The sequence below is a fragment of the Papaver somniferum genome, chromosome 4 (assembly GCF_003573695.1).
Source record: "Papaver somniferum cultivar HN1 chromosome 4, ASM357369v1, whole genome shotgun sequence".
NCBI lineage: Eukaryota > Viridiplantae > Streptophyta > Magnoliopsida > Ranunculales > Papaveraceae > Papaver > Papaver somniferum.
In genome coordinates this window covers 124,921,292-124,929,661 of record NC_039361.1, presented here as the reverse complement: position 1 = coordinate 124,929,661, position 8,370 = coordinate 124,921,292, and the positions used below count along the sequence as shown (strand labels likewise).

The 8,370-nt window shown below is 33.8% G+C and overlaps 1 long non-coding RNA gene across 6 annotated transcripts; it reads left to right on the top strand.

Moving 5' to 3' along the window:
- The first annotated feature begins 1,810 nt into the window (after positions 1-1,810).
- Positions 1,811-5,707, top strand: LOC113276519. 6 transcript variants are annotated; one of them, XR_003324427.1, is made up of 7 exons: positions 1,820-2,757; positions 3,373-3,420; positions 3,842-4,126; positions 4,556-4,759; positions 4,849-4,962; positions 5,071-5,161; positions 5,241-5,707. It is a non-coding gene; the product is annotated as an uncharacterized LOC113276519 (long non-coding RNA). The 6 variants fall into 6 exon arrangements; XR_003324424.1 differs by having other exon boundaries at positions 1,824-3,420; positions 4,556-4,616; positions 4,685-4,759; XR_003324426.1 differs by having other exon boundaries at positions 1,811-2,757; positions 3,373-4,126.
- The last annotated feature ends 2,663 nt before the right edge of the window (positions 5,708-8,370 follow it).

The window sequence follows — 8,370 nt, the reverse complement described above, 5'->3', positions numbered from 1 at the left end:
AGGGATATACACCAAACTAACATCTACCGGAGACCTTATTACATATAGATCTTAACACACTAAAACATTAATGAATTTAGGAATCCACATGATATTGGGAAGTACCAAACTACAACACACAAATACGTGGTGTAAATCTAAATACCTTGGTATGCCAACTACACAACTCTTGACATGTTGAATTGGAAGATAAACTCTAGATGACATTCTAATTAAAACTATTAAGGTACCTATACTTGGGTTATCTTATAAGTAGTCATAGCTTTTATTCTAGCAGAAATACTATGAAAGAAATCTCTTCACTGGGATTTTTCTTTAATGAGACACACCCAGAGAACCGAATTAAATTATTTTTTGTCGGGTATTTTTTCATACATGTGAAGTTGAACTGCAGCATTGCAAAAAATTTCAGTAACATAAATTATACATTAGAAGGACAAAACCAAACAAAAAAGAAAACATCAACATATTTAATGCTGAACCCAATTTAAAATGATTAAAAATTACAAATTTAAAATTTCGACGGAAGGTTCGATTTTTTACAAACCTCGAATTTGTGAAGCCAAATCAGGTCAATTGAGTTTTGTAGAGCCCGAAAAATTCGAACTGCAACCCTATTTTGGGGACGAAGATCAAACCAAACTACTTTTTTTAAACCAACACAATATAGGTATTTTCAGTTTATAGGCAAACACTTAACTTAAAATTAACAAAAAAAAAAATCATTCAACAGAAGTATTGAAGTTGTACCTTAACCTCTACTATCTTCTTAATTTTACGCAATAGACAATGTTTTTTTGATGCTTCTACATGACTCACCAACAAACAATCGCTGCAACCTGCAAATTTGAGCATAACAACAAACCAATTAGCTATAACTCATCGGAGTATAAACCATATTCAACTTCCTTATGTCCATCAAAAGGAGAATAAAAAAGTTCAACTAAATATAACGAAATAGAAAAATAAAAATTGGCCAGATGAGAGAGGGTCATACCTGGGATTGACGAACTCTTTCATCGTCCGTGTATTTGGTTTTTATAGCTAAGTATTAAATAATTCTATTAATTGCCAAGAAGAAGAAACAGTCGGTGCTAACTGCGTGTAATATCGAGGTTGTCAAATTCCATTGATTGCGAAGAATAAGAAACGGGTGTGAAGTTTTAAGTTAAATTGTTTCCAAAATGTTGATCTCGTCCCAAGGAAAACATTCATATTAGTACCTCCATCTGGACCGTTCTTTATAATGCCGAAATGTGAAGTGAAAATGCATATGAAAGGCTCGATCTATATCGTTCTTTATGTGTCCAAACTGTAGATGACCGTCCGAATAGGAAAACACCATTATCCCTTATAATATAGATACTCATATATCAGATATCTAAATCAACCTTTTTCTTATGAAATATATGCTATGTTACATCTTTCATTAATCAGAATGTATATCGAAGGTCTACCATTTTACATAATCAATCCTTCAAACATTCTTGTGGGCATTTTGATAATGTGCACAAATATTATTTACACGTGGTGTTGTAACCGCATATGCTTATGTAGACAATGTTCTCTATGTAAACCAGTCTTATGCATAAAGTCATTCGTTGCATAAAATTTGTAGGCATCCAAAGACTATCATCCTTGATCCTTGAATTGCATAAAATTTGTAGGCATCCAAAGACTATCATCCTTGATCCTTGAATTGTTTTTCTAGCCGATACAAAACCAAGTGTTAATCCAACGGTTACAAACATCAATTTCATCCGGATAACCACCTGATTCCCCACTTTTTTCTCTTGAAACACTGAAAAATTATCTAACGGGAATAAAAAGGTTTTGGCGCAAAACTTTCTACAAAAAAGCTCATCCACCTTTATTTTCCCTCAAAACCCTAGCCACGTCTTGGCATAGACTGCTTTCTTTAAACTCAAACCCTTAGTTACCCTTCCGCTTACTTTTTATTTCTCTCACTCATTATTTGATCCCTCACCCAGATTTCTTCTTTCTCTGGAAATATCAGATCTCGTTCACTCACATCGCACATAATCCCCGTAACATTAAAATTAATAGCCTCGATTTTTTTCATAAATTTATCAAATTAAAGTTAGGGCTTGTATAAATCTCTGTTAAAATTGAAGATTCAAGATTTAGGGTTTCTATAGATCTCTGTAATCTCTTTTTTTTTTTCCATTGTGGATTTGTACAAATACTTAAATTTGTTGTGAAATTTGTGTGTTTCTGTACCAAAATTAGCATTTTCTAGGGTTTAATTTTTTCTTTCAATTTATGCTGATGATAGAGGTAATTGCGTTCAATTTGTTTTTTTTTTCCTTTCCTTTTAAGTTATACTTTGTCTTGACAAGAACAATTTTTCTAATTTTTTTCTTGTTCGTTCCTCTAATTCCAACTGCAATGATGATTATGAATTGAAAAACTCATTCAATCTGAGCTGAGTTTTTCGGTTAAAATTTTTATACTAACAACAACTAGAAATTATAGGTTTGAAGTTTTTGTTTTTGATTGTTCTTATCCAATTCTTTTCACTGATTTTTAAGTTATTTTGAAAGAACTCCTTATAATTTTACTTTGTTTTCAAAATAATTTGGGTAATTTTGGATCGAAGTCTATTTCTTCTCATTTCTGAATCCGAATATTAGATATGGGTTTGTTAATTAGGGTAAAATTGAATAAATTGTGGGTTTGATCTTGATAGATGTTATCTCATATGATGTTTGAGGTACACTATTTATTGTCGGAAGAGTGAGTATCTTATTTCAGATTTTACAAATGTATTATTTTTCTCAATTTCAAATTTGTATTGGAGCAACTTTTCATGGATTTTGTTGATTCTCTCATGATTTATCATTATCTGATGTTACCCCTAGTTCAGTCCTTTTTGGTTTGTCAGATGGTAAGGATTCGTCCGATTTTATTTATTTTTTTCTTCTGGAAGTTTCATTGTTGAAACTGTATATGAATTAAGGTTTAATTATGTGTTTATTTATCTTAATTTTTGGTTTTTGATTCAACTGATTCAATTTTAGTATTGGACAGTTGCAAATGTACTGGTCACAAAACAGATGTTGAAGTTGCTGTTGACAATTATGAATATGATTTCTTATTATTACTGATAGCAGTTGAGGGAAGCATGCTCCTCGGTAGTTTGTGGGGATACGAGGAAGGTGTTGTTATAGGAAACATACTTCAGTAGTATGTTGCTGATATTTATTTGATAATGTCTTGATCATGTTTGGATGTCTTTTACTATGATCTTGTTTTGTATGCTTTCAGTTGTGTTTTGCTTGGTTCTTATGAAGTTAGGATTACTCCATACCCTGATTTGCTCAACACACTGATTTTCAGTCCTAATCCTAGGTAGAAGAAGAGGGAAGATGTGATTCACCGTTTCCGTTGAAGATGAAGGTTATCTTATTTCGTGCCTTCTTTTTATTAAGTTTTAGGTCAATTTTATTATTGAGGTTTAGTTTCTTTTGATATATTATTCATATTTTAGAACTTGTTCACTTGATGTTCTTCCAAGTTATGCAAATCTCACTAGTTCTAGAATCCAGAGCAGTAATGGTGCTGAGACTAATAGGATTTTGTTAAATTTAGGGCTCTTTGGTCCGGGCGATTTTTCAATTTTTTCTCTTGATTGGAATGCTAGTAAACTTAACTCTTTGCTTGCTGCATTGTCATTAGACATTGTTATCCTTGTAGAGGTCTGATAAAACATCATTATATTCTTGGCTTTCTGCATTTTTTTAGCGTTTATATAAAGTAGTTAGCAGAAGTAAACTTCAAAAGCAATCATAACATTTTTCAGTTCATGGCTGTTTTGTAGGTGCATCATGCATTGTTGGATCAGAAAATCAAATTGTGAGAAGTAGAGTTGGAGCTAGAGTTGAGATGGTAAGAAGTGGAATCATAGCTAGATCTGGTATGGTCAAGAATAGGATTCGAGAGCACTTGGTAGCGGGTTTAGAGATGAAGTAAGCAACAACTTCTGACTTGCTTATCGAGGGAGTTGGGGCCTGGGTTGCTGAGTGTAAGACTTATTCATACCGATGTGAAGCCAGAAAACATTTTGTTTGTTTCTCCAAAGTACATCAGGGTGCCCGATTACAAGGTATTGATAAATGGTATCTATTTCCATTGTTCTGATGGTTATGTGCTCTGTTATTGTTTAAATATTTTATTAATTACTTTTCCTTGTTACCTTTTGGTCGTAATATACTATATGCACCGGACCAATAAAGATGCTTACTACTACAGAAATGTACCACTATCTAGTTCTTTCAAGCTCATTGGTTACAATATTAGGACCCTTTCTTCCAAATCTCTAGATATGAAGAAGACGGGTGTATTGCATTTCATGAAACTGAAGTGGTGAAGAATTATTTGAATCCTGCTTAGAAGAGTACATATCTAAATTTTCAACACTTTCATGTCAAGGCAAGCCTGCGTGTTATTATTTCCAATATTGTAGGCTTATCACCCTTGCCCAGATTTACCAATTTTATCTTTTACTAATGTTGGTTTTCTTAATATGATGCAGAAACCTGCTCGGTGATTCAGCGTTTTGACTTTAATAGCAATGACAAGCACAAACTTATAGGGTAAGAAATTTCTTGTTGTTCTTCACGTATATAGGATACCCTATACTATATAACTTCACTCTTACTAGGGTTCAAGAGAAATCCACATGTCAGTTGCAGAATTGGAGTTAGTTCACAGAAACAAACATGGAGATCAGAGTAAGGTAGTTTATGAGGATGACCTGTAAAGTTTTACACTTTTCGGAGTTGACATCCGTATTAAACTCAAATTTGGTTCAATCATCCTATACAGGGTCTTGAGGCACAAATTTTATGGATAGCTATACCGAGGAAAGTCTTTATAGGGTTTCTGACTTCCTTGGAAGCAACTTTCAGCTTGAGTTCATATTAGCTGTTGATTCTACAGGTTACCTGATTTCCCTTGTTCAAAAAGCTGTTCCGATTTGTTTCGTTTTGATTTAAGTAGGTAACTTTAACTGAGAGGAAATATTTTGGTTTTTTTGTTGGTGTGCAGCTTCATATGGATATTCCTAAAATCAATTAGATGCTTATCAACATGTGAATTTACATTGTTATAGTTTGCTTCGTCGGAGATTCACTTCCCGGTGCGTTTAAAAATCATGTTTTTTTGTGAACAGATTTTTTTTTTTTTACATCGTATATAAACTTAGTTTAATCTCATAGGTTCTGATGAAGATTCTTACTCAATCGACGAGGTCATTAAGCAGAATATGACCAACATTGGTGCATCGAGTGTTTCGTTGAAGATATTACTCAATCGTCTAGGTCATTAAGCAAAATATGACTATCATTTATACTTTTAAGGTTCTATTGCAGATTCCTACTCAATCGACTGGGTCATTAAGCAGAATATGACCCTCAGTACATTTAGGATTCCAGTGAATATTCTTGAAAGTGTAAGGTCAATAGGCAAGATGGACATGACTGTATGATCCACGCCTTATATAGTACTTTTCATGCAACAAAATAGATAAAAGGAAAGAGATCCAAGTTATTCCAGTGAACTTGGAGCTCAACCAAGTTTAGCTTGCTATGTATGTTAAATATTTAGTCAACGGTGAAGTCCATTGTACTTATTAAGTCCATCAAGGGTTGATTTCTGCAGAGAGAAAGAAAAACGAGTTTTTGGATATTTTGTTTCCTAATGTCATGCCTCTGGAGTCATTACTCTGAGGGAAATAGGTTTTTTCGTAAATAACTTACATTTTTTCTTCAGTGTAAGTGAGTACCTAAAACCATGACATTGGGTTTGAGTGTCACCAACCTTTGCTCCTCAAAGTCATGACACTGGGGAATTGGTTCAAATGTTTTAGAGAATTGCCTATTGCAATCTTCTTAATTTTTTGTAGGCTTTGGAAAATAAAAATGTTGATACTCATTTTCATCTTTTTAATTTATACAAAAGGGGGAGGGGTGCATCTACTGGGAAGATATATTTATTTTGAATATTTTACTGTCCAGTGTCATTACTCCAGAGTCATGACTCAGGAAATAATTTAATTTTTTTCTACAGTGAGACGTGATACTTGAGTGTGTATCGTGGCTGGAATATATGCAATTTGTGCATGTAGGAAAATGGTGACAAAGGACTTCCTTGATGCTAAAACTTTGGATCTAACTAGTGGGTCTCAGCTTCGAAGATGCTTTATATTACCTAGCGTTTTTAGGGTCACCCAAAAGGAATTAGGGGCTATCTTTTTATTCCCATCCATTGAAGGAGGTTAAGGGATGTCTTAAAAATAAAAAATTGTCTATATTGTCCTTCACCTTTATACTAAATCTAAATCTATATCCTTTATTTTCATAATCATATCATTCCACTTCTTCTTCTCTCTTCCTAAAAACACAAGAATAAAATTCCCATAAGAAGATTTCCTAGACATAATCAAAACAAATCTTAGAGAACATGACTCAAAAAAGAAACATTAAACATAAATAGCAACCAGAGATTGAACATGGACCAGCTCATCAGTTGCTTTTGTCAGTTCGTTTTTCAGAAATTCAAGATTCCTTGTTGCAATTCCAAGTTGTTCACGTACGAACTCAAAATCTCTAAGAATATTTCCTACCAGTTGTGATGACATATGAACTGGTAGTTTGTTTTCATGATCAACAACATGATAGCAGGTTATGAAAACATGGTTTTCGTGAAACTCGATAGTCTTGCCCTTCTCAACATTGTCTTCCTTGTTGCATCCATCCATTGTGCACACAGAAATCAGGTCAACCTTTTGATGTTACGGAACGTGTATGTACCAAAACGGAGCATGATATATATACACGAGTATCTCATAGGAAGCCCTAAAGATACTCATATACGTTGCGTGTGGGTCAGGTGTACGTGCACTTACGGTTACAACCTTGGTACGAGACCAAGAGAATAATGGAGATAAATTTAGAAAAAGTCTTGGAAAACTCAAGAATCATTTCTAAAGAAAGGATGACATCCTTACGTCAAAGGAACATAAGAGAATTGTTGAAAATCATGGTAATCAACAAAGAATTATTCTCAAGAGTGAACGATAAAATAAAAACATTACATCATGTAAGGTACTGGAGCAAGGCTCAAAAGTTTTATGATCATCGTTTCGTAGAGAAATAATGAAATATAACAACAACTACTTTCTCAAGACACAAAGGCTTCTTGAGAATTATGAGCATCCTTCCACATCATAAGAAGGATGCTACATTGAGTAGTCATGTTGTATTTTGATGAGATTTTTGATCATCAAAATATTGACTTCTTCTCTCTTTCCTTCTTGAAGATTTTCAGAAAAATCACTAGGATTAGTTGAAAGAGATTTAACCAGAGGGGAACAAGGAATACCTGAACCTGCTGCTTTCCTTGACTTTTTGATGCTCCGTTTGAGCTTGTTTATGCAAATCTTGAGCTCCGAGACTCGATTATTGATATGAATGAAATATGGAGAAGATACCTCGGGTTCACTGTCTTCTTTAGAAGGAGATAAGGAATTTGGATATTCTTTCTTTCTCCTATGCCTTTTTCTCTTCTCAGAGTAATTTAAAGGGTCAGTCGTGCACCTGACATTCTTCCTTCTACAATAGTAGGCATTTTTTTGTCTCAAAGTCAACTAGAAATGACTCATCAAAACATTTATCTTGATTGCAGACACTGCCTTTTAGTCCAGCAATATGAGAAACAGGTTTAATAACTTCTTTATACATCCATGCAAGAATGTTGTGAAGTTTCTCATTCCTCAGTCGAAAACGACACCTTCGTTCAAGATGTCCTTTATATCCGCAATAATAGCAGTTAAAGGATTTTTTCTTGACTGTTCTCATGCGAGTTAAATTTGAAGGAGTACAATCCTTGTTCCTTAGACCGTCGGCTGCTGGAAAGGTTTTTTTGCATGAAGAGTTGTCATTAGCTTGAACAAAATTGATCTTATCAGTACTTGGAGCGTCTATTCCCTTATAGCCCAGACCACGTGTATCACGATGTTCTCTACATGCTCCAAGCATAGAAGATAATTTTGTAGAGATAGAATTGAATCTTTTCATATTTTCCTCTAGTGATTTTACCTTATTAAGGGCAGCAACGAGATTGGTCTCCAAAGATTTTTCTTTGGCGAGGAGATAGAGTTCTTTGTCATTAAAACATTTTTGCTGAGAGTCATATCTTGATTCAACTTCTGCAAGTCTTTCTTTCAACACAAAGAGATTTCGAAGGAGATTATCACATTCAGACTTTTTTGAGCGTAAGTCTTCTTCTCGATATTTAACGGTAGATTTCAAAAGTTTATATCCACAATCATAACCTTTAAAGAGTTGT